The 10,998-nt window shown below is 41.9% G+C and overlaps 1 long non-coding RNA gene across 1 annotated transcript; it reads right to left on the bottom strand.

The window, feature by feature from the left end:
- Positions 1–1,346: 1,346 nt before the first annotated feature.
- Positions 1,347–9,208, bottom strand: LOC113950851. The gene is made up of 4 exons (XR_003528909.1): positions 9,121–9,208; positions 7,501–7,771; positions 2,530–2,647; positions 1,347–1,400 (listed from the first exon to the last, which is right to left on the bottom strand). It is a non-coding gene; the product is annotated as an uncharacterized LOC113950851 (long non-coding RNA).
- Between the last annotated feature and the right edge of the window lie 1,790 nt (positions 9,209–10,998).

Below are 10,998 nucleotides of genomic sequence, written 5' to 3'. Positions count from 1 at the left end.
ATGGCATATACTACGTTTCAAAGTTTTCCCAGCAGACTCATTTGCTTTTAATGTATCTAAGCCTGTCCTCAGCATTACGTTTTAAAAAAAACTCCCTCATCAAGAAAGTCCAAGTGCTTTCCAGGAAAAAAGATGGCCTGAAAGTCTTGTGTTCTGGGCCTCCTAACAGCTTGAAGCTTATAGCCATGTTTGCAGTTGGATCCAGCATCAGTAGAAGCACTCTACTAATCTTGTGAATGACTTGTAAACACACTGATCACCATGTGGAACATTTGTTCATGGTCTCATTAAAATAATTTCAGGATTTGACTGGTGAGTGCTGTCACCTTATTAGGATTTTAGAAAAAAAATTACTTTTCTTCCGTACATTTTAATAGGAAAAGTCTTCGAAATACCTTCCTTGCACACAGTAATGGAATAGAACAGCATGGCTTCTCTGCCTTCTGGAATCTGATTTTGTATTTATGTATCTAAGGGGATCTGATCCTACCCATCAAGACTTAGTTTTCATTTCTGGAGTTGCCAAAGAAAATCTAGTTGCCAAAGAAAATATATCAAATTTATCCTCTGGAATAAAATTAAAAAAAAAAATCCCAAACAACCAATCAACCCAACTCAAACACCCAGTTAATCCCAGGATGGCACTCACCATGTAATTATACTACAGGTAGCACAGTAGGCTTGTAAAGCAGGAGCATGTGCCCACCACTTAGAGGCTGATGAGTCTTGTTTTCATCAGTTCCTGTCTGCTTCTGTTACCACATTAAGTCAAGTGCAGACCTGTTACACATCTGTTCAATCCCAGGGGAACCATGGCAGCACAGTGGGATTCAACACTCAAACGTTGCCCCATCAATACATCCCTCACATCAACGCCTTCAGTTGTTCCCAACCCACATTCAGAGTTCAGATCAATATACCTGCCTTTTGTTGTTAAAAGGATGTCACCACACTTTAAAAAGGAAGAGATAGGACATGCCTCTGCTTTCCCAAAGGCTTCCATCCCCAAGAACCATCTCTGCCACGCTGAGCTATTGCTTCACAAAGGAAGTTCCAGGCAAGTTGAATCCTTTGCAAAAAAGCCATAGCTGACAATTAGAAAATCAACACTGACTGCTCCCTCATCCTTCCCTCACACTCCAAATTAATCAGCTGGAATACCTAGGTTTTGACATTATGATATGGCAATGACTGAGGTCTATGCACGTACCTTAATTCATCACCAGGCAACACACAATTAATTCACTGTGGTGAGCCTATGCAAAGATTCCCTATTCATAGGGTAGGCTGAAGGTAGACAGGATAGGTTCACCTAAGAATAGGATGTACATCTGTGGTTGAAGACAGTGAAACAGCTTCACTTCCTCCAGTCTGGGAAGGCTTTATGAAAAGATTTTTGCCTTTGAAACCAGTAAGTGGGAAAAAATTACTACTTAGCAGCCAATAATTAAAAGACAGTTACACATTGACAAGCAAGATGATAGCATTTCATTGACAGTTTTATATAAAAATGAAGACAGAAACCCAAAGAATTTCTCCACTATTATTTTAGTGCAAGATTCAGCACTCTCTTATTAACAGACATTTTCTTCAGCAGATATTAAATGTGATAAATGTCATGTTCTCAAGTTACTGAGGGGTGCTTTTCCATCACTTTTAGATTAAGTTCAACTGATTGTTGGGCAGATGGTGAGAAAGAAGGTGCATAATGTGTTCTCAATCTGACTGACACAGATTGTAGTCTTCAAGCAGTGATTGAAGCACTTTGATATACCATTTTCTCATCCAGGGCCATCAGACAGGGAAGTTTCTTTAGTTACATTGATGCTGCCTCCATAGTAAACTGTGTTTCAATTATTATGCAAGTCACTGAAGTCTATTTTAAGATTCTTTGCTTTTATTGCAGTGCATATGGAGGAGGTTTTCTCCTGACACTTGAATAATCTGTCTTCACCTAGCAGGTGTGTTTTCCTTTCAGAATTTTTTTTAATAACCTCCTGAAAAATAATCAGGAGAATTGAAAGCGAATGCACCAGAATTATGCTGACAGGCATATGGGCTATGTTTAACAGCACCCAAGAATGGTGCCACACTAAAAAAAGCATTAAACCCACACTTATGGCAGAGTAAGCAAATCAAGTGAGAACATCCACGCATTTCATTTTCAGGTCAGCACACAGCTCCCTCTGCTCCTGCTTGGGCTAATGGTAAAAGTCCAAGAGCTGAAGGCACCTTGGTGCCACCCACCACTCCAGCTAGAACCCAGCTCCTGGCTGCAGAGACCTTTTTAAGCCTGAGTAATGCAGGTGCAAGACATCACTGCTTGGAGGAGCACAGTTATCATCAGACAGATGTTCCTCCTTCAGACATGTAGTGAAATAAACCCTTTCACATACAGTTAATGTGCATTCTCCAGGATCTTAAAAGCATCTGGCTTTTAAGTTTTTTCTGGCAAGCACCTCAGCAGCCAGTGAACAGGTTGCAGCTAAAGAAACGTTTCAAGAAACAAGCCACAGATTTAGCCCCTACCCTGACGGAGCAGGCTTGACTGTTACCACGTCCTTATGAGGCTCCTTGTTCAAAATGCAACTCACTGAGTAGTCCTTCTGCATGTCTTCTACCACTGGATGGCTCAGATTGACAAAAACTGAAAGTAGAAAAGAGAAAGAAAGCCCTGTAGAAATATGAGTTTAGTTGAATAGGTGAATATACCACAGTCTTATACGAATCTAAGCCAACTCGATAAGATTTGTTTAAAATATTATCACATTAAGCTTTAGGACCCCCTGTGACCTCCAGGCCTTGCATCAGTAGGTGGTTCAAGCAGGCTGAATAAGTAGAAAAATCCATAAATGATTCAGATCTTTGGCCATGTGCCCAGTGAGCTCTCAATTATTTTAAGTCATTCAGCTACAGCAATGAAAATATCTCCTCATTAATAAGATAAGAACTAGATGTTTAAGTGCCAGTTTAGAGTGTTAGGAAGGACAGAATAGCTCCAATTTGCTGACAGAAGAAAAACTGGAGATTGACCTCTGCTCCTTCTCTGAGTGTGATCAAGATGATCTCATCAATACCCAAAACCACGAGAATGAGACTTCCTTCAAGACATGGACACTCATTGTCAGCAGCACTAACACAGGTGGTGGTCAGTTTACTAAGAGCTTGGGCAAAAGCAGGAACCTCTCTCAGGGAATTCTGGAATTTTGTTCATGCCTGGCATTTTGTACTGGTGTTGGGTGGTTAAAAATCTGCTGATAACTTGCACACAGCTCAGTTGGTTAGAGCATGATGCTAATAATGCCAAGGTGGAGGGTTTGAAGGTGGAGGGTTTGATCCCCATATGGGCCATAAACTTAAGAGCTGGACTTGATCATCCATGTCGGTCCCTTCAAACTCAGAATATTTTGTGATTCTGTAATACTGTAGACCTTCCCACTTCCCTCAAATTTGCACTTTTCTGTAATCTGTGCCTCTCTATTTTGTGCCAGATTTCAAGTGACTGAAATGTGTGCTTCTATCCCAGTGCCCCAAATATCTATTTAATGCCAGTGGCAATGTGGAATTCCTTCTCTCCAAGTTTGGGCACAACTTATTTAGTAACTGAGTGTGTGGCATTGTGGAATAGTTAAGGTTGAAAAAGACCTCAGAGATCATCAGGTCCAACTGTTAACCCAGAACTGCCATGTTCACCAGTAAAACATGTCCCCGGCTGCACATCCATAGGTTTTTTAACACTTTCAAGGATGGTGATTTCACCACTTCCCTAGGCAGTCTGTTCCAATGCCTGACAACCCTTTTGATGAAGAAATTTTTCCTAGGATTCAATCTAAACTTTATCTGGCACAATTTGAGGCCATTTCCTTGTATCCTGTCACTTGTTATCTGGGAGCAGAAAATGACCCCGTGGCTATATCCTCCTGTAGAGGGTGATAAGGTCTCCCCTGAGCCTCCTTTTCTCCAGGCTAAACAACCCCAGCTCACTCTGCTGTTGCTCTGAATTGTAGCAGCAGGATACTAAAATTAGCCTCCTTCCAGAGAGGATCTTAGGCTACTCCTAAATGCAGTGTTTGACACATGTGCCTATGACTTGATCCATGTGCCTATTGTCTTCTATTTCACAGGAATGTGCAATCATTTAATCATAAAAGCATCCACATTTTCTAAGGGGATGAAGCCAACACAGAAAAAACAGGTCACAAAACCTGCAGATTTCAGTGCTCAAGGAAAGGCAAAACCAGACAACAATTTAGGCAAGAATAAAGTAACTTCAAGTTCTGAAGATTTACAAAGCTTTATGGCATGGCTTAGCTAAAACTAAGAACTAAGGGCCTGAACACTCGCTGCATTTTCATTGTTATAGGATATTATTAGCTGAAACAGATGAGAAAAAACAGTGGGTGCACTCTTTATAAGGAGTCATTAGCTGACACAAAGGTAGAAACACAACTGCAGCTGAAACTGTCATTTGAAGAGACAGCACTGGTTACATAAAACACGTAGGCACCTGTAGGGGGGTGTGTCTATTTTAAGAATTCTTGCTTTAAGAGTGAAGATTTCTAGCCATGATGTTCTCCATGCTTTCAGACAACTGCAGTTTCCCTTAATGAAGAAAAGCTTCCCTTCATCTCCCAGTAAAAAGATCCCCAAAGATATGATAATTTTTCTTTAATGTATTATCTTTCCTATCACCGCAGCTGCCTTATCTGCCTTTTTCTCAAGGACTGATGCAATTGCAAATACTTTTCTACATCCCATGATAGATTTTATTAATGACATCAAACACTGTTTCATGCTTTCCCTTGTTATTGAGTTCTGTGGTGGCAGCAGATATTGCATTCCTTTGTGTAAGTTCTGTAATTTTTCTGAGTTTTGATAAGGCCATTAATCACAACATGACTACGCTAATCCACACCATACGGGTGTCCAAGACAATGCAAACAATAATCACTCTTTAATAACCATTCTTCTTTGCCTAATACTCTCCAGTACAGATTTTCTCTGCTTAAGTAATAAATATTGAGGAAGATGAGGATTAAGAACTTCATTGTGTTTCAGTAAAACCTCTTCCAAAGAGTCAGGATAGGGTTGACCTTACGAGCTCAAGGTCTCGTCATGTTGGAACTGACCTCACATCCTTGTGACTTCACTGGTAGTTGAAAATATTCAACATCTGTCAATACTTGGACTTAAATGATGCAAAGCACTTGAAAATTCATAACTGAAAAGGAATATAAATAGCACTGAATACTTTGCTCCTCTGCATAGTAGCCTGACACTGAAAATCTTCTGCTGACTGCAAGTATTAGCTATCCTTGCATTTGCTAACCAAAATGCTGGCTTCTTTCAAAATAGCTGCTGAAAGGTCAACATCTACAGAAATCACCTTGCCAAAGAGCACAATCGAGCAGCATTTGACAGGCTGCTCTCTTCATTTCATCTTCTGCTCTTCACTGATCTCTCAAATTTTTCAGTTTTTGCACCATTCCCTTTGAGTTCTGAGTAGTATTGATACATACACCTCAAATTTATGTCTTATGTGACCCACAGAGGTCACCCATGTGCCTGTGTGGACATCCGTATATAAAGAACAGGCACTGCATTACATATGAACCTCACAAAAACTAGGAATGTAGTACTGAGGGGGAAAAAAGGCACAGATTGAATCCTTTTCTTCCCTTAGCCAAGGTTTGTTTCCTTTGCAGAACCCACAGCCACCTACTATATTTTAGATGTCTGAAATGCAGAGGTTACCTACCCCTAGATAAAGCACACTCAGCACTTCAGAGGGTTAAAACCCAGCAAGGTACATTATACCTGCACATAGCCAGCCTTCCACAGGACATTGTCTCTGAGCAGGGCAGTAGAATTCCTGGGAGTCTGACTCCTTTCCTGAGCCCAACAGGTGTTAAGCACACTGTACCTGAATAACACAGGTCTGAACAAGTCTTGGTTTGACTTAGTACATGTCCTCTGCAGCAACCAACAACAAATAACGCAAAGAGAGAACATACATAGCGCACAACAGAGGGGTTTTTTTTCTCCAAAATATTTTTCCAGCCTCCAGAAACTTACTGTAGGCAGAGCATCTGAGTCAAAAGTGGTGCTCTGGTGTCCTATAGCCCTAACTGAATCTCCCAGAAATACAGGGAACTATTGAAGTAACCCAGAATGTAGCGAAGACCCAGACCTTGACAAATAAACCCGTGAACATGTACAGAGTAGCTTTCCTCCTTAGTTCTGTTTCTTTCTGCCAACCTTCCACCACCTGATGCCTCTGTCTGTATTAGAGGACAGTCAGCAAGCATCCTTGATCAACCACCTCAGTCACCCCTCTTCCATTTTAGTCTGATTATCCCTTGTTCAGAAGGGAAGGCTCACAATGGATGCACATCTGAACACAGGAACTACCCCAGGCTAAGCATGTCAGCTCTTTTTCTAGAACTGGCACCTTTCTAACCCAACAAAGTGTGAGCTCAGGGGGATTTCTGGCAGACAGTTCAGCCCTCTGGCTTGGTCACGCACTGGAGCCATTGCACGAGAGAGGGTGAGGCTGTGGAGGTGGTGATGAGCACCAACAAAAGCCCCAGCATTAGAAAGCTCAGCTTCTGTGGAACTGTGCAGAAGTGGCTGCTCTGTAACCCAGTTTCTTCATATACTAGGCATGAGGAAAACAAGCTCCCCACACCAGTGGGTGGGTATAAATCACTGAGATGGCAATCTCAGGTACTACCTCACAAATAAAGCTAATGGTTGACCTTTTCAGGTGTGAAAAGGTCTGGTTTTGCAGATAGGGAGTCAGCTGTGGGTTTACAGCAAGACAAGAAGTGCACTCATAATGTACATTCATCACATAAGCCTGTAACAGTCAAGTGATTTTAGTGCTCTCTTATGGAGTATTACAGCTTGCTGTGCTTGGAAACAGGCAATATAATTTCCCAAGTTTCAATAAATTCTATTAGTTACCCCACATTTAATTTTTCTTTGAGAAGCTCCCCAATACCAACTCATTTTAGAAGTCTCCAGGTATCCAGCTTTGGTTTTGTGGAGGGGAGGAAAAAAACATGTTTGTTTTGCTTCATTGTACAACAAAGTTTACTCTTAAATTGCTTTTTAACTATTAATAGCACTCACATATAATGCACCCAGCATTTAATAGTACAGCAGCTAAAACACAGATCCTTCTCTGGCCCTCTCACAGCTGCGATTCAGTTCCCAGGCAGCCCAAAGTACATTAACTGTGTGAAATGGAAACAGGATTAGGTGTTCTGCCCGTAAAAGTATAAAAGCATGTCCTTCATGCAGCACTTCATGAAGCTATCTCTCTGGTAAAGCACAGACAATATTATGACAGACTTAAGTTACACTAAGAGTTGGTGATCTGAAAAACAGGGACAGAAGTCACCTGGCGTCAAAGAACCGGGTGTAACTTGGTGTCCTTCTTGGGGGGTTCCATCTGTGATAACACACGCCTCGTGATAACAGCAGGGGGAAGCTCACCTGAGAGAGCTGGGAGGTGGCCGTGCCCCTCCTGCTTGCCCTGCCTGCACGAACCGCCTCGCTCACTGCCGTGCCCCGCCCCTGTTTGCCCGGTCCTGTTCCCGCAGGCAGGGCCGCAGGTGCTCCCGGCAGCCGCTTAAATCCCTGGTGGATGGGCGGGGTTCCGCCCCCCACTCAGGTGAGTCGCCTCCCGGGACACCTCCCGCCATTTGAGGGGCTCCGTTCTCCCACAGCGGCCTGAGACTGTCTGCATTGTGTACGTGTAGCATTCCTGCACGAGAGAGAGCAGAGGAAATTCATTGCATCGTGATCCATCATAACATTTATGATGTTACAATAAATAAGACACTGTTCTGGTGTCACCTTGGGGGGTTCACACCTTGTGGTGTCTCTGTCGGGGAGTCCCGGGGCCGTTTTGGGGGGTGGGGGAAAACCCGGACTGGATTTCTCCGGAGTACAGAACGGAGTAAAAAACCCGGACTGGATTTTTGAAAAGTACGGGATGGAGTGAAAAACCCGGACTGTATTTCTTCCAGAGTACGGAATGGAGTTGAAAACCCGGACTAGATTTCTCCGGAGTACAGAATGAAGTGAAAAACCCAGACTGGATTTTTCCAGAGTACGGAATGGAGTGGAAAACCCGGACTGGGTTTTTCCAAAGTATGGAATTGTGTGGGAAAACATGGACTGGATTTTTCCAGAGTATGGAATGGAGAGGAAAACCCAAACTGGATTTTTCCACAGTATGGAATGGAGGAAAAACATGGAGTGGACTTTTCCAGAGATTGGATTTTAAAAAAATTTAAAAAAAGAAAAATGAAGCATTGGACTTGATGATCTCAGAGGTCCTTTCCAACCCATGATTCTATGATTCTATGATTATAGAGGCTAAAATGGAGTTCAGTATTTTATGGAAAAAAATCAATTCAACAAACTATATAAGAAATTAATCCTCCTTCTCTTAATGCTACTAAAAAAGTCTAATTATGTTGTTGACTACCTTGAATTGAAAAATCTCTTAATTTAACTTTGCTGTGCTTTTTCTTCACTGGTACTTTTTGACAAGGATCTTCTATAGGAAAAAAATGATAGTTTCTCTCTGCTTTCTTAGACTGTATATAAACTGCATTTGCAACATCTGATACTCCAGTCACCAGAGGAAACAATACTTTCTGCCGTACAGCACTGAAGTGGAGATTTAAAGTAACAAATGCAGATGTAAGACAGGATTTTTGTCTGACTGAAGTGGTGGAGGGCTTACCCAGCAAGGGAAGACCCAATCTGCTGCCCAGACCGGTAACTGCAAGGTTAGTTTGACAAAGGGGCAAATTGCTGCCTTGACACCGCGCCAGCAATGTGCTCTAATTGCACTGTTATTCCAAACACTGGCAACCTGGAGACCTTGCCAAGAAGGCTGAAATCTCTTCTCACCTTAGAGAGCATCATCTACACTCAGTAATTCACACACAGTCCAGCGGAGGCCTGAATTGCCAGGTTATGTACATTAAACCCACGGAGGCTGCACCTGAAGGAGCAGAGACCCTGTCCAGTAACATATGGCACGAGGAGTCCTGGAACTGACCATTGGGAATGACTCCAAGAGGCAGCTGGGGTGATTACCGAGAGGAAAGCATGGACTGTATCAGCCTTAATGGAGGTTAGTGGTTTGTCCTTAATGACCACAAAAATCTGTTTTCTTTTTTTGTGTTTCACTGTAGAGATAGATTTGTAATAGTCGGTATTTCTTAATAGCTTTTTCAGCAGTCATCAAGGCTAACATTAAATTCAGGCCACAATTTCCATAACAAACACTGATTTCTAGAATCTTATTACCCTTGAATAAAGACGTCCTGCAAGCAGAAATAAAACTCCATGGAAAAAAAAAAAATCAAAGGAACTAGAAGAAAATTAAAGAAGTAAAACAGAAGGACAGTACTGCACCTACTACCACTGGGTTTATGAACATATTTCCACGTTTCAATAATCAGTAATGTGGTATCCTGACCCTTTAAAAATCATATTTTCTCTGTGCAAAGCAAAGCAAAGCACACATGTGCAGATGACATCCAAGCACCTGTCAGAACAGACTGGCAGCTGCAACCAAAGCCTTGTGGCCGCTGTTGTGCAGTGGGGACAGGACAGTTTGTACTGCTTAAACAAACACGCTAATGAAGGTTTGTTTTAGAAAAAATGAGAAATATTTGAGCACCCTGAACATTAAATCCTCATTTAATGATGGGAAGTGTTGTGTGTCCTTCCAACACCCAGGCACAATGCCATGACTTCAACAAGCTGCTTCATTTTCTCTCTAATGCCTAAGCCTATGTGATGGATATATGGTGCCATATCACCCTCAGCTGGGAATTGCCTTAACTTTATTGTTTTCTGTCACAGCCTGTATGCTCTTCCAATGTTTTAGTGATTGTGAAAGATCAGTAAGAAAAGACTGCTTTGAAACTCTTTGAAAAGGAAAAAATCCACGAGGGAACTTCAAATAACAGTAAACCTGAGACCTATTGTACAGCACAAAACATCTCATGAGGAGCAGAAGCAGCCTTTCAGCTGTGACAAATAATGAGAGATGTCACTGCAGGACCACTGCTGGAAGACATTTAAGAAAGAATCAGAAGAGTAAGTTCTTCGCTTTTAAGCAACATTTTGTTCCTAGGGTCCCATCCTTGTGGATCAATACAGTACTTATTGTCAGCAGTGATTATGAGTTACCACTGTTGCTGTTACATGGACATCTCAAAGGCATTTTTATCAGTCTTTCCTTCTAAACTAAAATTGATGTGCAAAGACTGTGGTCCAAATTCAACAGGAATGTAAGCAGCACGGTATTTCACATTTCCAACACATTAATGATGAACAGGGATCCCTGAGGCACAGTTCCATCACATCCATGACGCCAGTGCTGGCCCAAGGGGCAGTACCACTCTGCCTACTAGACATTTCCATCCCTCCCTGGTTCTAGTATCAACATTTGTCAACTGGCCTGGCAGTAACTTTTTATTTGGTCGAGTTTCACCACAGTGCAGTAAAAATGGCAGAAGCAGCTTACAGGAGGAGAGGACAAATTAGGCCCCAGCTCTCAGCAGCAGCACAGAAGCCAGTTGTGAAACTGCACTTTCTCATGGCTAGAAAATAGCAAGCAACATTTTTCAAGGCAGGTGACACCTTTTATTAGATGGCCTAATGCAGCTGGGAAAAAAAAATAAATTAGAAGTTTCAAACACTCAAGCCTGTCTTCAAGAAATGTATCTGATGAGGAATGGATTTGCTGGTCAGTTTAACACTGAGAAAGGCAATTACCTGTCAAAACCAACCAAACATAAAGTTTGTTAAGTCCTTGGGCCAGAAAGTGAAAATGACCCCACATCTCGATAGCTGGATGTGTTGTTTGTAAGATCAAGTGCAGTTTCTGTTGCAATCAGTATTAAGTTATTTTATATATAGTAAATGTATTTCAACTGGAGAACACAGATAACTTGAAGCAGA

The sequence above is a fragment of the Corapipo altera genome, unplaced genomic scaffold (assembly GCF_003945725.1).
Source record: "Corapipo altera isolate COAL_440 unplaced genomic scaffold, ASM394572v1 78, whole genome shotgun sequence".
Lineage (NCBI taxonomy): Eukaryota > Metazoa > Chordata > Aves > Passeriformes > Pipridae > Corapipo > Corapipo altera.
The sequence above is the reverse complement of the archived record's forward strand: the minus strand, read 5'-3'. Positions and strand labels throughout refer to the sequence as shown.